Source organism: Mustela erminea, chromosome 1 (genome assembly GCF_009829155.1).
Source record: "Mustela erminea isolate mMusErm1 chromosome 1, mMusErm1.Pri, whole genome shotgun sequence".
NCBI lineage: Eukaryota > Metazoa > Chordata > Mammalia > Carnivora > Mustelidae > Mustela > Mustela erminea.
Window position 1 is genome coordinate 162,190,094 of NC_045614.1, and position 18,118 is coordinate 162,208,211.

General features: G+C 40.8%; 1 long non-coding RNA gene across 2 annotated transcripts in view; it reads right to left on the reverse strand.

Moving 5' to 3' along the window:
- Nucleotides 1-567: 567 nt before the first annotated feature.
- Nucleotides 568-18,118, reverse strand: part of LOC116566968 — a 170,241-nt gene continuing 152,690 nt past the window's right edge. For both annotated transcript variants that reach the window (XR_004276065.1, XR_004276061.1), the window contains exon 3: nt 568-635. This is a non-coding gene — a long non-coding RNA (uncharacterized LOC116566968). The remainder of the gene's footprint in view (nt 636-18,118) is intronic.

Sequence of the window (18,118 nt, forward strand, 5' to 3'; positions counted from 1 at the left end):
CCTCTGCTTTCTCATCTGTAAAACGGGCATGCACATCACTAGATTATTATGCAGATTACATGAATAACTTATAATATTAACTATATTTATGTTTATAATTTATAATAGATAATAACATTAATATTTTAATTTTTAAAAACTGCATCAAATAATTTTTCATGATATTACTAATTTTAATTTGTAATTCCCTAGTATACAACTTGACACATAATAAACCCTCAATAAATGGTACCTATTAGTTATAACTCTTGGTACAAGGTTATATGTAATTGACAAAAGTCAAACGTGAATGATCCCTTTAATTCCATGGATGGCAAGAAGGGGAGAAACACAGACAAAACACAGCAACTGCAACTCAGATTTAAAATGAGTCAGAAACTGTAAGTAAAACATGGTCTAGGTCTACACCTGTTCTAGAACACTTAAACAGTAGAAGTTTGTAGCTGCGTTAGAGAGCAGTTGTTGGGAAAGGATGGAGCCAATGGGTACTCTAGGGACCAGAAATTATGTAGAGTCATGGAAACCACCCCCTGCCACCACTTGTTCTTAAAAAATCATTGCACTTACTCTGGTAGGAAGATGAATGTATTCAGAGAGGTGATGGGTTGAATTTGCTGACATTCTAAGTATTAATCCTGCAGAAAGATTAAAGACAGCTCTCAATCAATGGGAAGGAACATGGTGGCAGCAGCCAAACCATATGCAATTAAAACCTCATAGTTATTCCTATAGTAGATACACGATAAATATCCTTTGAATAAATGCCATGTACTTTCAAAATAATCGAGATCACCTGGAGTGATAGATTTAAAGTATTATGAAACAGTTGCTTGTTATCAACTGGTTCAAAAGCCAAGTTCCAATTAGAGAATGTTTTTTCCACATGAACTACAAAAAGCCAAAGGATATTCTGAATCAGACTTATGTTAGTTTGACTTCAAGAGAAATTACTTTTTAAAATTATTATTTACCCATGTTACTTCAAAAAGAATTTAAGGCAGCAAAAATCTATATTTTCATTCTAATCTGGGTGTTACTAAACCCCATTGCCAGAACATATGAGAACCTTCACATAGTTTATTTCATATAACATTTTTTATATTACTGTGTCACAATCATTAGTAAGTTTTCAGACACATTTGTACTCTTATTTTAGCAACAATCTTTTTTTTTTTTTTAAAGATTTTATTTATTTATTTGACAGAGGGAGAGAGAGATCACAAGTAGGCAGAGAGGCAGGCAGAGAGAGGTGGAAGCAGGCTCACCGCCGAGCAGAGAGCCAGATGTGGGGCTCGATCCCAGGACCCTGAGATCATGACGTGAGCCGAAGGCAGAGGCCCAACCTACTGAGCCACCCAGGCACCCCAGCAACCATCTTTTTAATGGTAACATAATCTCTAAAATGGTGTCCTTCTGGACATGGTTAAGTTAGGAGTTAAGAGAACCTCTCTACACTGTTTAGATCTCATCTGCCAGTCTATTTCCTCCTCCTGCCTCTCTACTGCATAGGGCCCAAAAGAGCATATATACCTTGCTTTCATGTTGCATAAGGGCTTCTTCTGCTCACCTCGCCTAATATTTCAAAAACAAATCCAATGGAAATAAAAGAAGACCACCATCTTTATCACACTATTAAGTTCACCCAAGAATTTGGTTATACAACTCCATTAAAAACATGAATAACTTTCAGCCTGAGTTTCAATCTTTTTCACAGATAATCGTAACTATCATCCAAGAAGTCCTAGACCTTGATGGACTACAGAGAAGTCCTGTGATGAGCTATAGTGAGGGAAGTGCTGGGAAGGGAATATCCCAACTGACTCAAAGTGCTAACTATGACTTCCCAGGGTTGTAGTAATAATTATGCATAAGAGATCTGTGAACACTCAGTATAGAGAAATAAGAGGAAAAGGTTTTAAAAGTCAAGTAACAATGTAAATACCAGGGCCAAGCAACACTAGCTAAAGTGATGTCATCATAGTACTGAGAAAGGACAGTGGACTTTTCCGCTTATGAGCTGGGTTAAAATCCCAATTGTGCCACATATTGGCTTGGTTAGCTGAGTGAATTATTGACCTCCAAAATCTCATTTTCCTCATTTATACATTGTCTGACAGTAATCTCTGCCTTCTGGGTTGTTTTGAGGACTAAATGAGATAGATTTTATAGAAAACCTTAATAAATTTTACTAATCAACACTATGAAAATAACACAAATCATTAAAAAAGAAAAAACAAGCCCCAGATGGAGTCATTTGCCCTTCACAACAGCAAACCAAGACTTAGCAACAGTTTCAAACTATCCACTTGTTATTCCTGAATTGCTTAGTTAAGCCAATTCTACCGAATTTACTCAGTTGAAATTTTGTTCTTTCACACTATAAAATGTGTGTGTGTTTCAATGCCGTAAGGAGGCATAATCTTATTAAGTGAATACAGCCATGAGATTTATGAAGGTGAAAACCATACCTGTGTTTTTAGTTCAGGGTCTACCCCAGTGCCCAGGACTCTATGGATATTTGTTGAGTGAAAAAAACAAATGATCTCCCTGATATGAGGAAGTGGTGATGCAACATGGGGGCTTAAGTGGGTAGGAGAAGAATCAATGAAACAAGATGGGATTGGGAGGGAGACAAACCATAAGTGACTCTCAATCTCACAAAACAAACTGAGGGTTGCTGGGGGGAGGGGGTTTGGGAGAAGGGGGTGGGATTATGGACATTAGGGAGGGTATGTGCTTTGGTGAGTGCTGTGAAGTGTGTAAACCTGGTGATTCACAGACCTGTACCCCTGGGGATAAAAATATATGTTTATAAAAAATAAAAAATTAATTAAAAAACAAACAAACAAAAAAACCAAATTAATGAACAAATGAGTTGCTACAAAGAACTGTAAATAGGAATTCAAGAAGAGGAGAATTTGCAGAAAAGAAGTTTAGAAGGAGACTGGGTTATGTGGTCCGCCTTGTAGCCTTGTGTTTTTTTACAAGGACAATAAAAAGTCAAAGAATGCAGGGAGAAGACACTAACATCTGCATAGCATAAAGCAAAAAGCACTGTCATTCAGCTGATGAATGTTTATAATAAAGAGTAAACAAGAAGCCCTGGATCCTGGCCTGGTGGACTTCCACTCAGAGAAACTCCTGCAGTCATCTGTGTCGCTTAGTAATTCATTGGTCTCAGGGATTCATGGAAATCAGTCCATGCTTATCAGGAAGATACAAAAGTGGACTGATAAACCACAGGCCCTGTGAAGATCTAATCACATATCTCCTAAGATTGATGAGATTCCTCCTGGGGAGAGGGCTTGTCCGCAGGAATCAGCAGGACAAAACAAATGTGGCTAGTGGTAGGATTCAGGGCAGAAATGCCCCTCCCTTTACCCCCTTGAAGAGCAGAAGATTTTAGAAGTCACTCAGAGCCCCTGCTGCGTGCGCCCATTTGAAGCATACTCTGTAGGAAAGTGAAAGGAAATTGAAAAAAAGTAAGGCTTCAACGTACTTAGTATCTAATGAAGATAAAAGTGAATGAGAAATAATTTATTACTTTTTTTTTCAAAAACTAAAGACAATGTGGTATAGAGGTTAAAAGCACAAGCTTCAGAATCAGATTGAACAGGGCTGGATTCCCGGCTCCCTCAATTCCTGATAAATTGACCACATTAAATTAACTCAAGGGATCCTGAGTGGCTCAGTGGGTTAAGCATGTACCTCTCTGACTCAGGTCCTGATCTCAGGGTCCCAGGATCAAGCCCTGTTTGGGGCTCCCTGTTTGGCAGGGAGTCTGCTTTTCCCTCTCCCTCTGTTCCCTGCCCTGCTCATACTCGCTCTCGCTCTCTCCCCACTCAAATAAATAAATAAATAAATAATCTTTAAAGATTCTATTTATTTAATTGAGGGAGAATGAGTGAAAGAGAGCACAAGAAAGGAGAAGTTCAGAGGGAGAAGCAGACTCCCCAAGGAGCTGGGAGCCCGATGTGGGACTCGATCCTGGAAGTCCGGGATCATGACCTGAGCCGAAGGCAGTTGCTCAACCAACTGAGCCACACAGGTGCCCCAATAATCTTTAAAAATAAGCTAACATGAAATGTCTACACCATGGCTCCATGGGGATGACCATGTCTCTTGGGGTTTCTTGGGTTGACCTGCATGTCACATGCAGCAACACATGTCATCCACTTGGTGAAAGCATTCAATACAGATAGATACTATGTTTACGTCGATGGAAAATGGTCTCAGTCGGAAATATAAACACTCCTCGCCCCCCTTCAAGATCAATGAATTTGATTTTTCAATTAATGTGATTTTTCAAATCTCTGATCATTTTGAGTTGAACTGTTGCTAATTAAGAGAACAGATGAATCAGAGAAATGAGAGACACAGGGGGCTGCTGCTGGGTTGGGAAGAGCTCTGTTCTTCATTTCTTGATTAAGCCTTGACCGAAAGGCACTGAGTAGGTTGGGGTCCACAAACGCTCAGTGTGGACTTGTCACACTACCACATTGTGTCACCCTGCCACTCACTAGCTTTGTTACTCTGCCAAGCTCTTTACCTGCAGACCTCAGTGTCCACCCCTGCAAAAGGATAATGTCAATACTGCAGAAGACAGGGAGTTGTTGGTGTCTACAGGAAGTCAGTGTGTGAAATGCTTAACCTAATAACGAGTCATGGAAGCATTCAACAGAATTCAGATGATAATAATAACCAGTTAAGTAGGTCACCTTGCAATTTGAATCTGAAAGTCTAATGTTACTACAGAATTCCTTATAAGGAGTTAAAACAGTGAATTCAAGCTGAAATGATGTATTGCTGGCACTACATGTTTTAGAACTAGGGTAAAAATTGCTACTAATTTGGGCGAAGGTTTTTACAAACCTGGGAAAGACAGTAAGTTCCTACTTGATGTCTGACTCCCCCGAACTTCTCCATTATACTCTTCAAACCTTACTAGCTCTTGGTTAATTTCTTTTCCTCCTGATCTTTTATGATGAGATATTTGTCAAATATGTTATACTTAACTAAATGCCATCCCATTAAATATCTTTTACCTCCAAATAACTTCAAATTCCAATCCGAAACTAAACATGAAACTCCAGGAAGTCTGGAATGTCTAGTGACATTAGATCAAGCACAAGGACACTTTGGCAACACGAGTCTTAAGCTGCAATTAAAAGGAAGCTGCCACTTATCAAGAACCTTCGAATACCAGGTATATGCCAGGCCCTTTACATATTTAATTGAACTGCATAACAACCCTGAAAGGTGAATGTTCTTATGCTCACACTTAAAGAGCAGACCCTGAGATCTGAGACCGTTTGCTCAAGATCAAAGAGTTAAGAAGTGGCAGAGTCAGAGCTAGATTCTGAGTCAGCCTGACTTCAAAGCCTTTTCTCTTTCTTAAGCCTTGCTGCCTCTCCTCAGGAAATTGGGCAGCCACCCAAGCCTGTCAGTAGGGGCTACAGCAACCTGCTGGTGACAGCAGGGCCCAGGCACCATCACAGATAGCACTATGGAATCCAATGCACACCAGAGTGGGGCGCTGAGGCAGCTGAAAAGCTCCCTGCTCCAGACGGGATTGGCAATGGCACTGGCAATTCTGTGGGTGAGGTTCATAGCAAATCTAGCTCCAGCAAGCTGGAGAGACAAAGGCAGAGGTGTGGGCAGAGCCTGACACAGAGAGCTTTACCATGAATTTATCTGGTCCAGAGACTTTCAAGTTTTTACTGCTCACAGTGGTGTTTTGTTTTGTTTTCCTGTTAACAATAGCACTCTTTTTTCAGATGAACTCTTATGTGCTACCCCTTTATAAATGACTATATACCAGAAAGTTCAGATGTTCTGATATGGGATTAAGGTACAAAGAACTAGAGCCTTTGGATTCTTTGCTGGCTTCTGGTAGGTGGCACCAGACACCTCTGTGGGTCCATAAGACTCTCAGGAACAGTTTGAAAATTACTACAATACTTACTAAGTATAAAAGAGAGAGAGAGAGAGAATGAGAACTGAACATTGCAGAACTATTTCATACAATGATCTTTTTCTAGAGTGTTTCTAGAAGTATGCACAGAGATCAAATAAATTATTTGCACAAATGCAGATTCCAGTTCCCCTAGTCCAAACTGCTCTTTGGGGGAATTCTTAACCAAAGACTCCCATTCTTGCCCTACCCCAAGTAACTCATGGGCTCCCTTATAAAATGTGGTTTGAAAGTTTCAGAACCTAAAGAGTTACAGCACTCAGAAAGGTTTTGCTTTTTTGTTTGTTTGGTTTTTAATCCAATAAAGCCCACAACTTCCTGTAACAACACAAGTTGTTACAAACAACCCAAGTGACCTGCTTCCAGTGCACTTGATCCAAGATGATGGACAATGATGCAACCCAGTGACAATGTTTCCCTGTTTATATGAGTGACAGGCTTCCTCCAGGATCAAATAAAAATGTGACAAAGCACAAGCATGCAAAAATCGCATATATTTTAATATAAAGTAAAAAGATTTTGAAAGACCCAACATGTATTTTTTTTCTTCCCTTAATTATAACTTTCACAGAAATAAAAAGTCTCAAACTTTGCATTTCCAGGTTCTCCTAGTAAGAGTTTCTTAGACTCTCGGGGTGGGAGAGGATTCAGGAATCTGCATTTTTGTTAGTTTCCCAAGCAAGTCTTAGGCACACTAAAACTTGAGAATTAGCAGTCTCAGACTTTGCTGCTTGAAGAATCGCCTGCAGAGAAGCGGCATGGACATTGGAGGAAAATGCAGAATCTTGGGCCCCATTGCATACCTGCTAAATCAGAATGTGCACTCTAAGAGGATCCCCAGGTGATTCCAATGTGCTGCAAAGTGTGGGAACTACTGGTCCACACATCTGCTGCTCCAAGTACGGTCTTGGGCACTTGTTAGAAATGCAGAGTCCTAGGCTCTACCCCAGACCTGCTGAATCAGAAGCAGTATCTTAACAACATCCCCAAGTGGTCTATAAATGTATTAAAGTTCAGGAAGCATGGGTCTAGAAGAAGCCAGGCAGACCCCTCAACTTGCATTTGGAAAGGAGACAAAGGGGCACCTGGCAGCACGTTCTCGGCAGCAGACCCGGCACAGGCACACTCAGGCACCCTCAGGTATAGGACGGCAGCAAAAGCTACCCTTCCGCGAAGAAACCTGCCATTTTTATTGCTTTTTACTTGCCTGGTGTCTCAGCTCATTATGGCCTGGTAAGGGGATGGGTGCAGAAGGGTTCTTTCTCTGGCGTTTGAGCAAGAATGTTACCATTCACTGTTGGTTAAAGCCGTATTTTAATTGCCTGTGCATTCCATGTTAGGGAAGGAAGACATTGTTCCCATCCTCCAAACCTCACCATTTCCACATCAATAGGCCTGGCCTGTTCCCTTACCAGCCTCTGCCTCCTACTCCTATTCATAGAGCCCCTTTTGAATATGGATTATAAGCCTAAATGTGGCCACTTGGGGGAAGCCTCATTGGCCAGAGCTTCACTGTGTCACAGCTCACAGTGCCCTCAAGGATGGGTCACCAGCTGATCTTCTACATCTCTCTTCACCTGGCATTAGGACTCGCTCAAGGCAGATTCCTATGTGTGACCTGGAGCTCCCTTGGTGAAGAAGAACAAGAGGGCCCAACCCTGGGTTGCTCCCTGACTGTTCATGCCTGTGACCCCCATAACAAGCCATCTGAAGCATTCTAACCCCTCTGTCCTTTGGAAGACAGCTTCTGGTCCCAGGGGCTAAAAGGGAAGGGAAGCCCCCCAGATCCTCCGCAGATTTTCAACAATCTTGATCAGAAAGGGTCTCAGTTCCTCCCCATATTTGCAATGCTGTGGTGCTGTCAGCCGTCTTCACACTGCTGTCCTCCCTTTGGGAAGTGTTCTTTCAATTTAGGATTCAGTCAGACAGAGAAGCATATGTCTCCCTCCTGCTACATGTGTCCTTTCATGGCAGGAGGGTGTGAAGGTGTCTGGGCGGCACTGAGCTCATTTTCACAGCCATCTTGTATATCTCCAACATTGCTGGCAGGATCTCCTCCAGAGAGCTTTCCATCACCACGCTGTTGAAACCACCACATTCAGCCATGCTCTGCTTTACACGTGTAATTTAACTTCCTTCCCTAATGCAATGGAAGTTGGAGTTTCTGTGTTTTGTGGTGTTGCTGCCATTGCTGGTTCAGGAGAGAATTTGAACTGCCCTATGTGACTCTTAAACGTCTATACCTTTTTCTCACTAACTCCTACACCCTGTCTTAGTGCCACATCACAGTCATGGGGAAGTCCTCCAGTGTGGACAGACACAGTGATTCATTCCACTCCTATCTGTCATTTCCAAAGAAGTTTCAAAACGTTTGGGTGTCCATCTTTAGGCTAACAGGGAACCGCCTAATTATACTCTAAGAAGAGTCTAAACTCTTCTTATTTCTGAAAGAGCTGAAACCATTTCCTGTAGATAACCGTGGCCTTGAACTTCATAAGTCACCAAACTTCTATGGATGCACACCTATAAATGCAAACAATGGCTGTAGGCTATACAAGGTAGTCTTCTCAAGTGCTTTCTAGCACGAAGACCTACACATCTGTGAACTTCTTCCTCCTTTTGTCTCATCTCACTCCCTTTTCAGCAAGCCCTTCATGAAGGAAGACTCCCCAGTTTCAGAGCAGTGGGGGATGGTAACGTCTACTGCAGGCTTACTATGAGAGTGAGCTCTCACTCAGGTTCAGAGAGTAGATACAAGGGGGTCTGTGGGTAAAATGTGTACTCTTTCTCAGGGAAAGAGATTTCTGTATCTCACTGCATGTGTATTCTGCTTCCTATCCTCCCCATCTTTTACCAAATGGATCTTTAGTCCATCTCCTGAAATGTGACTTTATACCTTTTTTGTCCTTTTAATTGTTTATGCATCCTTTCTTTCAACAAGTGTTCACAGAATGCCTTTGTATGCCGGGCACTGTGCTAGGTGCTACAGATTCAAAGATGAGTTAGTCTCATGGAGGTAATGGAGCAGACATGTAGGCAAACTTTCATCAAAAAACAGATTGGGGTAAGAGCCCTGAAGGAAAGGAGTGCCATTCCAGCTGAATCGGTAACTACAGCACATGACTACACCAGTGTGAGTGATGCTAAGCAATCATGAGAAAAGCTGAGTTCTAAGTTGGACAAGCCAGACAAAACTCTTCATCAAAATCTTGTCTGTAGACCTTTGTAATCTGTCACATTGCGGAGCACTCTCCAAACAGAACACTTAATTAGTGCTTGGTGAAGACAGGTGAACTCACATGCTAGGAAGAAGCCAGCATCTTCTTCCCAGTCTCTTTGCAGGCATATTAATTGATTGTATTGTCACTGTATCAAGTCTTGCCTGACAGCTGTCAAGATTCAGTGAACTAGAGGAACAAAGTAATGTGACAGCTTCAAAGCACTACAGAAGAAAGTCCTAAGATAGAATGAATGATCTCATACAAATGCAACTCCTGCAACCATTCCCATTTCAGGTGGTCTGGGCAGATTCCAAACTGACTCAACCAGTGGTCGCTCAGGTACAGAGCCGATTGCAAAGAGAAAATTTTCCGAACTAAATTCCCCGTTAGCGCCTTAGTAAAGATGCTAAAGGCAAGGGAGCATGTTAGAGGGAAATGTCATAAAAAACAAGGACAGAATAGGTGAGAAGAGCAAGGACTATAGGCAAAGGGTGGTGCTGCCTCTTCCTTCCCACCAATGCATTTGTCTAGGTGGATCTCTTTATATTTATCATGTGGCTTTCAGCTATAAGTACTGACCCAGCTCAATGTGCTTTTTCAAAATGGTAATTTACTGGGTCATATATTAGACAAGTTCAGGAGTAGGTCTAGTTCTAGTCAAAGGCTGAAATGATGTAAGCTGGACCTACTGTCTAATTTTCTTCTTCCTCCCTTACCTCTACCCTCCTCTGTGTTGGCTTCACTCACCGACGGGTTCTATCCACATAGTGGCACCCAGCAGATGCAAACTGAGATCTTCTAAGGTTAAAGAGAATTTCTCCCCCTCAATAATTCCTGAAAATCCTGGGAAAGGGTTCTCATTAACTCAGGTGGTCACATTCCTAACCCTAAACATGTACAGGTGAACAAAGTCTTAATCAGTTTTGCTCACTGTCTCTGCTGCAGCCCATGATGGTGCTGGATCCACTATATGTTTGGGTGGGAGTGATGTGAGAAGAGTCTCAAAAGGATAACGTGAGAGCTATTAACAGACTATCGAATGAAGCTGGCTACTCTACTATGTGCTAATATTAGCGCTTACAATAGAATGGAGGGTTTTCTAGGTAAGAACAAGAGGGTTTTCCAGTGGGTAAAAAAAAAAGAACTGGCTGCTCATCTGGAAAAACAAAGTTCTTTGGCAAAATTTGTGACTTAGAATAAGAGAGTCAAAATCACATCACAGACTAGATCCTAGAAGAAATACCGGAGAAGACAAATAACATTATTCCTAAATGGAGGACAAATGTGATGAACTCATTAGATTTCTTCACTTCTCATTTCATGATGACTCACACTCAGAAGACACTCAATAAATATTTTTATTTGATTTCTGTGATTTGAAACTCAGAGTGAAAATTAATCTCTATGCAATTATAAGAGAACTAATTAAGGCAACAGAGTTATTGCTAAGATGCCTAATCAATAAAACCTACGGGTGTCCTTTCAATTAGATTAGGAAGTTAATGAATACACATTTTTCCCTCAATTTTCTGTGCCAACATAGAATTTCTTCCCAAGCTTTAAATGACTACATCTTGTTCTCATGGAAAGGAAACGATTACAGACACTTCAAGGTGTTACCAGGACTAATCTCATGTTTCTATGTAGGTTCATATCTAAAACCATCCCAGAAACATGCTTCCGACCAGGACTAGATGACATAAGCAAATTCTCCATAGTCAGCCCCCCCCGCACCCCCCCGCCAATTAACTACCTAAGCATACACACAAAATCATCTACGGCCTCACATTGGATCCTATCACATTTCCTAGCATCTGGTGGTAGGTATAAATAAATGCTTATCGAATTAAGAGATGAAATGATGGATAAAAATGCCAAACTGACCATTCTAAGGCCAAGGACTAGTCAGTTCGAAGATGAGCTCCTGAGGGCAACATGGTTGAAGAATGAAAATGCTAAGGTCTTTGGGGCCAAGGAGTTTTGGATTAAAATCTCATCACCTTTGGGTAAGTCAGCCTCTCTGAGCTCCAAACTTCTCCTATGTATGAGATAACAAAACCAACAATAGCTTGTAGAGTTTTTACAAGGATTTGATACAATACTGTATATAAAGTGGCTAGGACACAAAACAACCTCAAAAATCGTTGCCATATTTATATTTATATTTTTCAAGGTCTTCATAAAGTTTAATACTGAAAACATTTGCAATGTCTCCAAAATTACCCTGAATCAAGACATTGCATCTATAATCCACTAGGTCATAAATGTTTTGAGTATTGAATGCAGATTTAGTTCACTTACTCTTAATCTGTCTGTAATGAGAATGGAAAAAAAGAAGTTGAAATACACATACAACTGGGATTTTATGGATCAGGGTTAGGCTCCATATTTAAAGATGGAGCCAGTTTTTTGTTAAACAGAGCCAAATTGTGCAAAAGTATTAGTGGGTTTGTTTTTTTTTTAAACATTGTTTTATCAAGACATCTTTAAGTAGAAGAAAGCCATTGTAAACTAGTATAATCTAAATATACCCAAGGAGAGACTTAACTCACTGTTCAAGAGAAGTTACCTTATATAAAAAAAATTAAAGTGCTTTCTCCCTATCTATATCTGTAGTGACAACCTGGAAGTTACATACTTCTCTAAGGATTTCATTGACCAGCACATCAAATCAGCATAAAAACATAAATTCTTGCATATATTTAAAATTGTGTAGGAACATCTGAACACGAGTATTATAAGAAACTGAGTTGGATTATCATTATATGATGTTGGAGACTGCAATGTAACTTTATGCCAATAAAATGTAATTTAACTGTCCCAGATACTGTTGAATACTCAGCAAGAAAAGCTTTCATCTGGCTCAAGTTTTATACTTTGATTTTTTTTTTCTTTTGGTTTGTTTCCCAGGTACTAATTTTAGTTTTTATTTAAAAAGGAGCAGTGTAAATCTATTTATATTCAGTAGTGTATCTCATAGATACAGACAAGGCAAAAAGATAAGCTGTTTAAATAGCATTTAATATTAATGAGGGAGAAAGAAAAATGTATTACAGATGCTACACTATGTACATTTTTATATCATTAAATCTTTAAAATTAAATAAATTTATTCTTGTTTTTTTAAAAAAAAATTACACACAAAAATTATTCACATTTTTCCTGGAAAGGGGGAGAATAACTCTTTATGAGCCCCAGCCTATCATGTTCATCTAAAATTCAGTATGGACAAGTGAAAGAAGTAGCGAAACTGATCTTGCACAACTAAGAACTTAATATGGAATTTATAGATTCATGAAGGAAAATCGGTGATTTCCAAGTTTTTGGTTGTTCTCTGTGGTTCCAAAGGGAAGCTATTCTGTTAAGGAAAACAACATTAATAGATTTTTTGATTATTGAAGACAACCACACCCACAATTGGGGTTCCATTAACAGAAACTGCTAACCAAAGTGAGTAATACTATTCTGTATATTTCTAAATCATTGAAAAAATAATGTCCTAAAATGCAGGTTTAGTGCAATAAAGTCTTCCTATGTTGTTTTCCCCTCCTCTTCTCCCTTCACCTAACAAAAGGTGGTGGACTAAAGACACTTGGAAAACGAGCTCCAGAGAAGCCTTGGGCCTTACTATGTTTTCATCAGCCTTCCCTACCTTTTTTTTTTTTTTTTTAAGATTTTATTTATTTATTTGACAGAGAGATAGCACAAGTAGAGGGGACTGCAGGCAGAGGGAAAAGCAAGCTCCCACTGAGCAGAAGCCGGATGTGGAGCTCAATTCCAGGACTCTGGGATCATGACCTGAGACGAAGGCAGACGCTTAACTGACCAAGTCACCCAGGCACACCAGCCTTCTCTCCTTTTGATAGAAACTTTAGATTGGGGATGCCTGGGTGGCTCAGTCGGTTAAGTGGTGGACCCTGGGTTTTGGCTCAGGTTATGATCTAGGAGTCGTGAGATTAAGCCCTGCATGGTGCTCTGTGCCCAGCGTGGGGTCTGCTTGGGATTCTCTCTCTGCCTCTCCCTCTGCCTCTCTGCCACTCTCTCTCTCAAAATGAATACATAAAATCTTAGAAAAAAAAAAAAGAAAAGAAATTATAGATCAGTTTACATCAAGTTGTGTCTACCACATCTACACATCTCCAACATGTGTCTACCTACATCTTGGAGCCCTAAAATAATTGGAAAAATGGTACTGTTATTGGGAATTTCAATACATGCATCTGGTGATGTATTCTAAGTATTTATAAGATTAATTCATAATCAAATTGTTCATTTTTGTTTCCATGGAATTGGTAAAAGGTAAATTCTCACAGGCACATGCAATTTCTACCTTTGCAACTGACAAATTTTGGGCTCTCACAGTCAAAGCTGACTTCAGGCACATCAAAGAATAAAGTCTTTTCTGTTAATTTCTTGTAAGGACTAGCTCAGGGGTTTTACATAGGGTACTACACAGAAAGGTTCCCAGAAACAAATTTTAAGTTACATATTCCCAGCTACTGCTAAAACTTCCTTCCATTCTCTATTTGCCATGTTATTTTCTGTTTTCTGCTCATCCTTCAATGCCTGTCCCTGAGTTAATGGGTTGAGGGTATGACTTCTTCAACTGGGACACCCCATGTGACCACCACATCCAATTACCAGTGAAACCTCTCCTTCTTTGGTCTTCTCTCTTCTCCTACAACCTCTGGGTCCATTATTTGTTTAACTGCCTTGCTTCCCTGCGCTCCATGGCATCCTGCCTGCCCTTACACCCAGCTTGCACCCAGGCTATAAGTGAGGGACAGTGGGAAGCATGGAGAAAAGGTCTCGCTATGGTCTTGCCTAACCTCAAGGTAGAATAGCTAGACTGAGCCCTGCCCCTTTATTGCAGACTAACCCAAGTTCTTTATTAAACAGTGCCTCCTTCCCTGGCTTGAGTTCTATCACCAAAGGCCTATTTCAGTTAACCTAGCTCAATACACGTCAGGCTCAGGAGAAGGAAAAAACATCCATCTCACCACATGAAGAGAACACATTTTAAACAGTTTTTAGGTCACAGATTTATGAAGTCCACTACACAATTTATAATACAGTTTCAAAGGGGAAAATCCAACCACACTATGAAACAACTGATTTACACCAAACTTTTGAAGTTTAAGCCTGTGAAGTGCCTGAGGCTCTAAGGGAATATTTGTCCTTGCTTGGGAAAACTACCCTGGGGACTGTGTTGTGTTGATGAAGGAAGTAAGACATTTCAGCAGGGGGAGATGCAGAGTCCTATCAATGAAACGAAGGGAGGGACTGTAGCAAATAATAGGAAAAACTTCACAAAAGTGTAAGTGTTAAGTGTGTTTAGCTGAGGGATATAGAATGCATAATGCTAGAGACCCATTCCATGAACCAAATCAGAGATTGAATGGGTTCTTTCAGTGCAAATACATCGTGAGTTGATGGGTTGATATTCACTGCTCTAAGATCCTTATTTTTTTTTTTAAATACCAGTAAATAGCAGAAAAATGCTATTCTAGTTCAGTTTTTAATGTATTTTTATGTATTCCTGATCTAGACAGACAGACAGATGGAGGGACAAATACCTTGGTACTGGTATACAGGGATTGATACATTGGGGCTTCCTGAGGCAGCCTGGTGTTTTACTTTTCTGCGCCAAGGCTTCTCTCAGCCTTTGGTGCAGCCTAACTCCCACGTCCCTGCTTCCCCAAACCAACAAACCCAATCCGTGAACTCAAAGTCAAAAGGAGAGTTCAATGAAGCTTTTGCAGGAAGTAAAAGGGAAAGTTTCTTTTTCTGTTTTTTTTTTTTTTTCCCACTCTCTGGCTGTTCTCTCCCGGTTTCCTCCAACTCCACGCAGCACTGCCCGTTCCAAGTTGCTCCCGTGCCGTGGCCTTAACTCCCGGAGGCCCCCACGCACCGCCACCACTCCCAGCACTACTGTGTTTTGACCCAACATGGGAAATTTACACCCTTCGGCTTCTTTATATTGCATTCTTGCATGCTACCTTGCTTGGCAAATAAAGGACATCCTCAGGTGGTATCTATCTGCCATAGAAGGCACATGGGTTTTAAATAACAGTTCTTGTGAAAATCCAAGTAAAATCCACATGGAAGGACTGATACTAGGAAGTAAGGTGACCCCGGTATTTATTCACCTGGCCAGCCAGGGTATTTTTAGATAGACACAATTTAAGATAGGCAGCTCCTCCTGCTGGGGCACCAAAGGTGTTAGGAAGGGCCTTCCTGCACTGCCCTCCAAATGCACCAGGGACAGATAATCACTAGACTTCTTTTAAAGTCTTAAGGCATGTGTACAGCCTCATTTCTCAAATTCTAAGACAAATATTAGCCCTGTAAAGCAGATATAGATAAGGGTTACTTACGCTTGATTGAGAATTTAAAAAAAAAAAATCCAGGCAAGGGATAGCCTTCTATTTTGACCTCCTGGTTACATTAAAGATGTAAAAAATGTTTTCTTTATTAGCCTGCACAAATATCATGGCTAAATGGTAATCATCACATTCACCTAAGTTTAAGAAACCATTCATTATTTGTACAGTTCTTTAGGTTATCTGGCCTGCTCTTCCACACATACGTTTCCTCATGTTTTCCTTTACCCATGATATTTCCGGCACCCATGTGCCTGAACAGGTCTGTGCCTGAGATAAGTAAGCAGGTAGGTCAGGAGATGGATACAGATAAATTTCCCAGGAATTCAAAGCAGGTTTTAACCCACTGAGCCACCCAGGCGCCCAGAAAGCAGGTTTTATTTATAGAATTATTTCCCTCTTGTGGGTTTCAGAAAAGATTTAGCACACTTTGGACAGGAGAGCAAGGACTAGGAGCACTTCAGCTCTGGCTGGAGGTCCACTGTCCTTGGGCGAGGCTGGAAGTGACTTTTCTCCTGACCATCACAGAGCTTCACAGCTCAATAGCCAGAGTGGAAGGGGGCGGCAGGGAGGGGAGGGGCCAGAAAATAAGAAAAATACAATTGAACAGGAATAGAAAAGCGAATTCTGGTTCTCCTTCAAGACAGCCAGAGGCTAACAAAGTATTCTGCTTTATGTTAAGAAATGCTCCCCAAGGAAAGTGTTTTGCCTCCAAATGTGAAACTGATTAATGTTTTTTAAAACCCTGGGAGAATCTCTCTTGGTCCTAAACTTGCTGTTAAAGGTGGGGGTGGGGGTGTGGGGGGGGTTGGGGGGTGGGGGGGGTGTTATCCAGAAATGGGAATTTTTCAAAGGAAGAATTTTTCTTGATTTTCTTTTTGAAATGCAGGTGAGTCAGAACATGTAGGGGCAGAAACAGAAGTCAATTTGCTAACTGCACATTCCATTTACAAAGAGTGTGTATATGTGACACCAGAGGCATCCAGTTCTTCAAAAGTTTCTGTGGACCATCTGAAAAATGTTGATCCAGATCTATTTTGTGCCCCAAGTCCCAGTATTCATCATTAGAGCTGAGGTCAGCAGATTCAGTGCATGACTCCACTCCCCAAGGTCCCAAGGTCTCAAACTGTAAGAAGAGATAAGTCATTCAGGAGCCTGGACCAATATTGTATACTTCATAAAAGTGAATACAGAAGATCATAATGTCAACTCATGAATGCTTTTCTGTGAAGATGGGTACCCTTGCTAATACAGTACATCTATAATTCTGGTATGAAGATGATGAAACAAAAGCACTGCTGAGCTGCAGAGCCTCATAATTTTCCCTCAACCTCCCTACCACCCCTATCCCATTCCTGGCATCTCCTGCACATGTTCCCCAAACAAAACTATCTGGCCTGCTTACCTAGCCTGCATTTCCCTCTTCTGTACTCAGGTGGACAAAAAACAAAATCTAGAACAAATCCAGAAAACACACACACACACACACACACACACACACACACAAAACCATGAGCCACCTCCACAGGGTTCTGCATGGCAGGGAGATGTGACACACCAGCAACATTTTTGGGGGTGGGGGGATGGACACAAGGATAAGAGAGGGTGTGTGAGAGATAAGATGCTATCAAAAAGATAGTCTGGCCTAAGGGAGAAGAAGGCTTCTGCAAAGTAGGAATGCTAGAGAAGGGATGGAACAAGAGAGGCTGAGGTGTCATAGAGCATATATATGAAACCCCTTTAAATGATTTCAAGACAAGTGAATGAAGATTGGGGTTTGCAGGTGGGACTTCTGTGCTTCCTCAAAAGTATAAGTTCTGGTCGAGTCAAGGGGATGCTAGCTTTATAAGCATAATACAAATATAAATTGAAGACACTCTGTATGTAAGTTTCTCTTTCTCTTACATTGTCAGAAATTCGCTGCTGTGTTTTGGTGCCTTGGTTTAAACTGATGTACTGCTAGCACAGAATTATGCACATTTACCCAGTAGTTAGAGGATTTTTTCTGGCAGGCTTTAGAATGGTAAATTGCTCTTTTCCATTCAGACTTCCATTAATTTATATTTTTCTTCATTAGTGGAAAATTTGGTGCAAAAACAAGTGTACATGACCATGTAAATGGATAGAGACTGACTTTTAGAAAGAACTATGTAAAGGGAGACATGCAAAAGTGTTAGTATGCTTCAATCTGCCAAGTACAGGGGTCTAAAGGTAGCGATAGCCAAGTACAGGGGTCTAAAGGTAGCAATAAACAACACTCCCCTTTTTCTACCCAAGTTCAAAAACACTAAGAGATGAAAACAGGAGTCAGGAATGTGGATTAAAAAAAATATTGCCTTTATTGCTTATAAGTTACTGGGATGATATAGCTTAGTGAAAGGACACACTGGACGTACAAGAACTTTTTCTTTTCCATTCTCAGTCTAGTCCTGGCATCCAAAGGGAAAGTAAGTCCATAGGATAATCACACCTACCCAAATTCCTGCTTCACACTTAGAATACTGGAGGAGGGGAGACTAACCCCTTTTATATGTGGATTTT